The sequence below is a fragment of the Sinocyclocheilus grahami genome, unplaced genomic scaffold (assembly GCF_001515645.1).
Source record: "Sinocyclocheilus grahami isolate Dianchi unplaced genomic scaffold, SAMN03320097.WGS_v1.1 scaffold48.1, whole genome shotgun sequence".
Lineage (NCBI taxonomy): Eukaryota > Metazoa > Chordata > Actinopteri > Cypriniformes > Cyprinidae > Sinocyclocheilus > Sinocyclocheilus grahami.
The window spans coordinates 2,153,650-2,163,430 of NW_015505227.1; the positions used below are offsets into that span (position 1 = coordinate 2,153,650).

Below are 9,781 nucleotides of genomic sequence, written 5' to 3' on the forward strand. Positions count from 1 at the left end.
TTTAAACCTATGCTGCTGGAATCATTTTCTGTTTCAAAGATATGTATTTCAAATAAATGCTGTTGATTAGCATTTTCTGTTCATCCAAAATCCTGAAAAAAATGTATCATGTTTTCCACAAAAATATTAAGCAGCACAACTTTTTTCAACATTGATAATAATAAGAAATGTTTTTTGAGCAGCAAGTCAGCATATCAGGATGATTTCTGAAGGATCATGTGACACTGAAGACTGGAGTAATGATGCTGAAAATTAGGCTTTGCTATTTTTAAATGGTAAAAATATTTCACAATATTACTGTTTTATAGTGCTTTTGATTTGAAAAATGCAGCCTTGGTAAACATAAGAGTTCTCTCTCAAAAACATTTTTAAAAATTGCGTCGACCCCAAACTTTGAACCTTAGTGTACATTCATCTTGTGTTGAGAGACAAAGATATTGATTAACAAGAAACACTTTTGAAACCCTTTCATAGCTCAGCTTGAATGGAGTCATGTTTCAAGTATGCAACTTTTTCCTCAGATATTTCCTAAAAATAGCTTAGGATAACAAAAACGAAATGTGGAGAGCAGAGCCCATATCATTTAGCCTTAGACAATTCTATAAAGAATTTCAAACTGAAATATGACCATTTGCATGAGCGTCTCATCGATCAATGTCTTGAAGCAACACTGGAGGCTGAATTAATTTCCTCTGAGTTTTTTTTTCTAACAATAAAAACTGATCTGAGATCATCTGCAGCCTCCTTCCTTTGACACTTTGACAGCAGGAGCGCATTAGAGACAATTGCAGAGTCATTAAGTCTCACATCCGAGCAGCTCCCCCAAAGTTCAAACCCGCTGTAAGGGAAACGGTGGCAGGAGGAGCTCTGCATGGTCAATGGCTGTAATGTATCTATTGAAATCGATGCCCTCTGGCCTCGACACGTCACCAAATGAGCCTCAGCCAGCATATAGAAATGTCATTGCTTACGTGGGCGACAGATGGAATGTCATGCTACACCAGCATAAATCGACTGACAAACATTCAATTAAATATTATCTCACAATGGAGTGTTCTGAATGTGTGACAATAAAGACGGTGGACAGAGGTTTTGGATGCATCTAAATTAAATTCTTTGCAGCGCATACAGAAAAATGGATGGTTCTAAAAAGGCCACTTCTACGCACCAGACTGAAAAAGTGCAGTGCGCTTGGCTGGCCATCAATCCCTCTAATGGAAATGGATGAGGGCAATCCACTCAGGTAGATGGAGGGAGAATGAGCCCTGATAATTACAGCCCTCGGTCAGAGCCAGAGACAGGAAAATGAGTGGCCTGATGCACGAGATCTGCTGCTCGACTTCAACAGACTGGAGACAATGCACAGCAGCTACAGAAGTGAACAAAGAGCTGATCAAATAATCATACTAAAAATAATAGGCCAAAGGGGCTGACTCCGTTATAGTGCTCCTCAAATATGGCGGAACATTAACAAGTCGCTTTGAGGGCCATATTGGAAACACCTCCAATATGGTAATAAACAGTATGGTAATACCTACAATAACATGGTAGGAAATAAATACACTTTCATTCAAAAGTTTCAGGTCAGTAAGTTCTTTATGTTTTTGAAAGAAGTCACATATTCTCATCAAGGCTGCATTCATTTAATTAAACATACAGTAAAAACAGTCATATTCTTCAGTATTATTACAACTGAAAATCATTTTCTTTAAGGGGTATGTGTGTGTGTGTGTACGAGTTCATGTAAGTATGTTGTTATGTTGGCGGGTGGAGACATGCTTTACTTTTGCATTAATACTATTTGACAGGCCGATGTGGGTGGGTGTGTGTGTGTGTGTGTGCGTGCGTGCGTGCGTGTGTGTGTGCAGGAATACACATACCTAGCTGAGTGCTCCTATACCGCCTGATGCTTCGCACCATCTCGGCCACTTTGTGCTAGAGAAAAAAAAAAAGAGACAGAGATTTGATTGACAGTCACTCAGTGAATGGTATACGATAAAAAAAAATATTGTAACTGTGGCCACTAATTAGCTGTACAGGATATCCTGTATTGATCAGAGCCTCAGAGAGTTCATTTGATACTTCTAACGATTATTTTAGTCATTTTGAGGGAAAAAGAATGCACAATGAAAACAATTCTTATTGCATTCAATACACCCTCATCAATTTGTTGTCAATTTTAAGAACATTTCAGATGTTTTGGAAAAATTCTAAAGCTGCATTACAATTACAATTTAAAAATAGCTGTTTTCTATTTTAATATATTTTATTCCTGTGATGCAAAGCTGAATTTTCAGCATTATTACTCCAATTCGTCAATTTTAAGAACATTTCAGATGTTTTGGAAAAAAAATTCTAAAGCTGCATTACAATTACAATTTAAAAATAGCTGTTTTCTATTTTAATATATTTTATTCCTGTGATGCAAAGCTGAATTTTCATAAAAAAAAAAAATCCCATTCTCGATTTTTAACCCTATTCTTAAATAGGGCAAATTGTATTTTTTTGTTTTTTTTAAATGAAAAGTTCCTGTTAGTGGAAGGATTAAGGTTAAAGCTAGTCTGTAGAAATTATAATTAGCTTTTTTAAGCATTACAGAAGTCTATGGTATGTTCTCATTTAGGTAGCTACATAAATATGTGTGTGCATTAATGTAAGCACATCATTACTTCCATTATATATGCCAACTCACCATCTTTTCAAAATTAACCAGCTCCCCATGGAAAGTCTTACAGCTCTCATGGAGGAAGGTCAGATCTGCAGAGAGAGAGTGAGAGAGTGAATGCACAATAAAGGGAACAGTTATGTAATGACATGTCATCATGCCATCACTCGTTCAGCCATGGCGTCTTCTTTCTGGCTGAGCTGAACTGAAGCTTGACATTCACACGCAAGAAAAGAGAAAGAGAGAGAGAGAGAGAAGGAGAAGTGAACAGTCATCATGTCATGATGGGTGATCTGTCTGTATCCTGGCCAGGTCTGGTGAAAAAAGAGAGAGAGGCAGGTAACATGAGAGGAAAGGAGAATGTTAGAGACACTACATGCTGTCAGGATGAGTGTACTGAATACAGATGATTGAGTAAGAGAGAGAGGCCATGTGCCAATGTATCGGCCTATAAAACTAATTATCTGCATGTTTCACGCGACTGTTTTGAGCCCTGCAGTTCAGCGGGAGCTCACTGTCTGTCTGCACGGTTCACAATTAGTGAATTGTGCAGCCCAACTATATAAAGTTTTGTTGACAACTGATGGGGAAAAAATGTTTTTGGTAATTGAAATAAAATAAAATTTAATTTAATTTAATTACCAAAATTTTTTTTATCCATTTATAATTTAAATATTAGATGGCAAAACTTAAACTAAGTTCTTAAAATTGTTTAATTTAAATAAACACTTTTACAGAAATAAAAAAAAAAAAAACTAATAAAAATGACAAAAGCACATAACTAAATTACTAAAACAATCTAAAATTAAAAACCTATATAAATAATACATAACACTGGTATAAGAATGTACAATTCAATAAAAATTATTTTATTATTATTATTTCAGCTATTTTATAAAAAAAATAATTTTTATTTATTTATTATTATTTCAGCTATTTTATATATAAAAAAATTTATTATTTTAAATTTTAAAAAGTACAATGCCTTTTTCTTAGCCATGGCAATAAAGTTACCTGAATTTTAAGCAAGAGAGAAAGAGAACCTCCTGACCTGCTACTCTGAGGCCTGGGGCGGTTTTAACACAAAAGCCATTAAAAATGCAACACGTGTCACATTTCGCCTTGCCATCTCAAACAAACATCCCAAACCACCTCTCCAGCTTTCTTTTGAAGGTCCCTGTTTTAGCTCTTATACTCTGAAATGTCCACCCAAATCATTCTAACGTATCAATCTACATTTACGATGAAGATAAAACGTGGCTACTGTCCTCAGGCATGCAGCATAATCAGCATAATCTAATTCACTAGATGAGATGCCAAATGCATTTCCATTACACATGTGCACACATACACGACTGCTGCTGGATTCGCATTGAAAGTATGTTGGAATTCCAGATCAGTTGACATTTCTAGACACAAATGACACTGTCTGTCAACTACTAACATCTTTATCCCAGCAGACTCGTGACAATTTACACTTTCAGGACAGCAGCTCCACGCAGGAGACACAGTGTTCAAATCCGTGAAACACCAGGGATTCCCCACCGTCAGACTACAGATGAAGCCGTGCTCTGAGTAGTGACAGATCAGCATCTACAAAGCAAAGGGGCTCGAAGATTTTACAAGACATTGCCAAATGTTTGGAGTCGGACACATTGCATTGTGGGCAATAGTCCCTGAGCAATAAACTAGTTGTACACTGTAAATATTGTCAGTAATCCTTGTAGCACAAATGTATTGAGAAAAAAAACATACAGAAAAAGTGCTACTATACAGTATACTGTATACTTAATTAATTTCAGAAAGGATTCTAGTATAAAAGCATGCTAACTTAGCTGTGATAATTGATGATCTAAAGCAAAATACCAATCTAAGAAACAGAAAAGCACAGGGAACAGTGTACTAGCCTGCTACAGCCTCTTTACCTCAGTGATGTCTCATTTAAACTAGGGCTGGCTCGATACCACTTTTTCAGAACCGATACCAAAAAAATCTGAGTATCTGTTGATACCGATATCGATCCGATATCAGCACAGTTTTTTTTAAATAAGTGTAGAATTTCTATACCTCAATGTGTAGGTCGATCATCAATCTTTTGTATGTTACACACAACCTACTAAATATAGACAGCTTCATTATAAAGAAAAATAACAAAAAAAATATCATAATCTTTGACAAAAATACTATTATAAACTAGGTTAATGGATAATTCTGTAGCAAAAGTTACTCTAGAAAAATCAAGAGTGCACAATAATTTTATAAAATCCTAAACTTTTAGTGAACAAAAATACATTATTTAGTGGGTAACAAATAAAAGTGAATACGTTTAGGACTAAATCTGGTAGGCCAACACATTGCTCTTTGTATTGTTGTAAAATAAATTCATGAAAAACAAGTAATATATTTATATCTAAATATACACTATAGTAGTCAGCATTTGAAGTGGATCAAAACCTTTCATCAAAGTTGTCCTAAAACCAAAACAATACCCGTTCTTGTCTTAGGACAACGTTGATTAACTTTTTTGATCCACTTCAAATGTTGACTACTGTATAAATTAAAAGACATGTCTTTTAAATGTATAGCAGAGTAATGAGGCAGCAACATATGATAGATAAGACGAACAAGAAAGGCCATTAATAATCTTTCATTGCGCAAAAGTATTATAATACTAAAGGCTCCACGGAGTGGCACAAAGTGCTTATGTGCATCCCGTGCACAGAAGTCACAGAGTCACAGCGCACAGCGCTCCGCATCGAAAAGTTCAAAGCACAAAGTATTATATATGTGCGTTAGTTTATTGAGCCTTTTCTTTTCACATTTTTAAATTTCAGTTACTGTGCTCGTGAAGAACAATTCATAGTGCTCTCTACTCCAGTCTTGTGATCTAACCAGATATCCGGTAGAAATTTACACGATTTAGAAACAGCACGAAACTCCAGCAAGATAAATTCCTTTTATGCATCATTGCAATGAAAGTAAATAACAATTAAAAATACTATTGTATTTTCCTCTGCTATTTTTGAATAACGTGTTTTCTGGTTCAACGTTTAGCTGGTTTTCTGATGCAATTACTTTCCATTCTTTTTTTTTGAATTTTTTTTTTCTCAAAAAAACAAAAAAATTAAAAATTAAATTAAAAAAAAAAAAAAAAAGAGTTTGATAAAATGAATCTTGAGCTTGTTTGTCATAATTTACAAAGCATGTCTTTCATATTCTGGGGCCTCATTCATAAAATACTGCGTAGAAAGCATCCTAAATTAGATTTTACGATCATTTCTCAAAGTGCGTACGTGTGATTCATAGAATGAACGTATGCACAGAAAATGTGCGTACGCCTCTCTTTTAGATGTGAAATCTATAAATTGCAATGATCTTGAAACTGTGCGCAGCTGAACAGTTTCAAATCTCCGCCTTGTAAACAATGTCTAATTAATGTCATTGACTTATAAAAGAGCACCTGACAATGTCCAAATCTTTTACAAGCGGCAAGAATGGCTTATATTTCCAAAACTCGGGCAAACAAAAGTGCGTACATCTGCTCAGACCCTGACGTGGCGCTAAGCTCTTTTCCACGTCAAAGACGGTTTTTATAAATATGAACGTTGGCGTGGATTTCTGCGTATGCGTATGCACACTCTACGATCAAATCTGTGCGTACGCACATTTTATAAATGAGGCCCCTGATGTCTTTGTGTCTCTTGCCAGAGTCATGTAATGTGTGTGTCAGACTGTGCTCAGCAAAGACTTTGATGCTCAACTGATCTTGACAGGCTTGAGTCATGAGCACCTACAGGGAAGGAGACAGAGAGTGAAAAGACATGGAGAGACTACAGACATGAGAGAGGACAGATGAGACAGGAATATAGCAGCTGTATGTATGAATGTGTGTAGAAATGTGGATAAAGGTGTGTATGTGTATATACGGTTTTAAAATCAGAAGGGGGAAAGAAAACTAAATTGAGAAGCACTCATACACTACCAATCAAAGGTTTGAGGTAAGTAAGATGTAAAATACTTTTATTTAGCAAAGATACAAACTGATCAAAGTTTTTTAGATTGCTACAAAAAAAAATCTATTTCAAATAAATGCTGTACTTCTGAACTTTCTATTCACCAAAGAATCCTGAAAAAATGTATCATGAATGTATTTATATATCAAAAATATTAAGCAGCAAAACGGTTTTTAACATTTATAATAGTAAGAAATGTTTTTTAAGCAGCAAATCGGCATATTAGAATGATTTCTGAAGGATCATGTAACACTGAAGACTGGAGTAACGATGCTGAAAATTTAGCTTTGCATCACAGGAATAAATTACATTTTAAAATGTATTAAAATAGAAAACACTCATTTTAAATTGTAATAATATTTCACAATATGTTTTTGAACAAATAAATGCAGCCATGGTGAGCATAAGAGACTTCTAAACCAACTTAGATTTGAATGGTAGAGCATATACCTACACTCTGCAACAACGTGAGAGAAAAAAAGTGCAAAAATGTGCATCAATACATTTCCTCTACTTTTAGGCATTAATGCTGAAAAAATTTCCCTCGAGTCACTCAGAACAAGATCTTTGCGCAAGATTTTGTGTGTTTTTCAGGCAACAATTTGAGCATATAATTAAACTTTTTAATGAATCGCAGCAACGAAGTGTGGGTCAGGTTTTGCTTTCATTGTGGGCACCAAATATCCCCTCAAGCATAGTAGAACGACAAAACCCCACAGAAGTCCACAAGGAAACCCAAAAAGGGATTAAATAATGTCTTAATGGCACGCAAAAATTCTGGGATTAAGGGTAAAGTTTAGGGTTAGAGGACAGAATACATAATTTGCTCAGTAAAGAAAAAAAAACACTGGAAGTTCCATCATAACACAAAATGCACATGTGTTTGTGTGTATCACTAATGTGTATGTGTGCGTCTTGATCCCTGGTGCATGTTTGGCTGCAGGGGGTCTGAAATCCAGCATATACAGGAGCTGCAGATCAGAGGGGCGTTAATTAATGAGGCGGGGCCTTTCAGAAAGACTTCAAATCACAGAGGCAGTCACGGCAGGAGGGGACTTTATAGGAACACATATGGACAACAGCTGGAGGAAGAGACTGTGTGTGTGTGTGTGTGTGTGAGGGACTCACCCTTTAGCAGCAGGAGTGAAGGGTATGAGTGGGGCTCTCAGGCTTGCTAGAAGGTCTCTGTATGACTTGTGGTTCCTCGAAGGGTCCTGTAGCAGCACACGCACACACACACACACATGCAATTAGCGAATGACACATTTCACGTGCCAATTAAAACTCGGATGAGTGAACACATTTAAACACATTAAAACACAGCACATGAGGTAAAAATCCAGAGGATTGAGGGGTTATTATTTATTTAAAAATAAAAAGGCAGATTAAATGTACAGGTGGACGTGGAAATATTTCCTTTGGAACAGCACAAGTTAATTCAATTCTGTTGTCATGACAACTGCTAATAGCCTCCTGCCAAGAATAACACTCGACGGTTCTTAGGAACGAGAGTAGGCAGAGGTGCTAAGAGACTGTGTGTGAGAAAGAGAATGTGAAAAAGGGAGATTAACAAACAGATGCACTCACTTCCCAGGTCAGACGTAGGCGGCTGACTGCAGGGTTGTCCAGTCCCAGAACCAGCGCCAGGAACGACAGCAGATCCTGCTGCTGTTTACATCTAAAACACACACACAGACACACACCTGAAACTGCTTCCGGAACTTTCCTGGCAGACCCTGCAAAAACACACACGCACACACACATATGCAATTAGCGAATGACACATTTCACGTGCCAATTAAAACTCGGATGAGTGAACACATTTAAACACATTAAAACACAACACATGAGGTAAAAATCCAGAGGATTGAGGGGTTATTATTTATTTAAAAATAAAAAGGCAGATTAAATGTACAGGTGGACGTGGAAATATTTCCTTTGGAACAGCACAAGTTAATTCAATTCTGTTGTCATGACAACTGCTAATAGCCTCCTGCCAAGAATAACACTCGACGGTTCTTAGGAACGAGAGTAGGCAGAGGTGCTAAGAGACTGTGTGTGAGAAAGAGAATGTGAAAAAGGGAGATTAACAAACAGATGCACTCACTTCCCAGGTCAGACGTAGGCGGCTGACTGCAGGGTTGTCCAGTCCCAGAACCAGCGCCAGGAACGACAGCAGATCCTGCTGCTGTTTACATCTAAAACACACACACAGACACACACACAAACTTAATAAAGAACGTAATAGTGTTGATAAAGTTCTCTAAAACGGTCATTGAAATAAAGCCGAAATAAAAATGAACAAATATTAGATGAAAAACTTTAACTTAAACTAAGAAATGTTTGGCAACTAACTGAAACTAATTTAGTTCTGTCAGGACCACTATCGTCAAAATGATAGATACTTGCTAATCATATTTTATTTCAGTTGGTTGTCACGGCAATATTTCCAAGTTTTTTTAAGTTAAGTTTTTCATCTAATATTTATTTTTTATTTACTTTCAGATTTCTTATAATTTCCAAATTCAATTTTATTAGTTTTTGTTTCAGATAACAACTACAACAACACTGTCACATTCTTTATTTTTGTTTGTGTATGTAATGAGTGCCATTGTGATTTTTTTATAATTTTAGTTTTAGGTAACTAACTTTTTTAGGAATTTTGAAAAAAAAAATTGCATAGAAATAGACATTAAATAATCTGCAAAAAACAAATCTCAGGATAGCTTTTGTGCATTTAAAACCTTGAAACTTTAAAAAATGAAGTTTAAAAGTAACTAATAAAGAGTAAATAAATAAATGTTACTAATTTAAAATGACTAATTAATTGTGAGCATGACACTAGCAACTAAAAAGGACATGGGTTTATTCCCAAATTCACATAAAATGCACCTCAAATGCCCTGCAATTTGCTTTAGATAAAATCATCTGCCATGCACATAAATTAAAAAAAAATAACTAATCTATAATGCACCAAAGTTTAATGCAGAGGCTACAAGGAATTTGTCGTTTAAGAATGAATCTCCTGATATCTTCCAATTAAAAAAGATGTGGAAATATTAAACATTCTGATATTTTGTGCACAATGCATTGCAGCAGCTTT

The 9,781-nt window shown here is 35.7% G+C and overlaps 1 pseudogene; it reads right to left on the minus strand.

Moving 5' to 3' along the window:
* Positions 1–1,721: 1,721 nt before the first annotated feature.
* Positions 1,722–9,781, minus strand: part of LOC107582880 (rap guanine nucleotide exchange factor-like 1) — a 41,146-nt pseudogene continuing 33,086 nt past the window's right edge.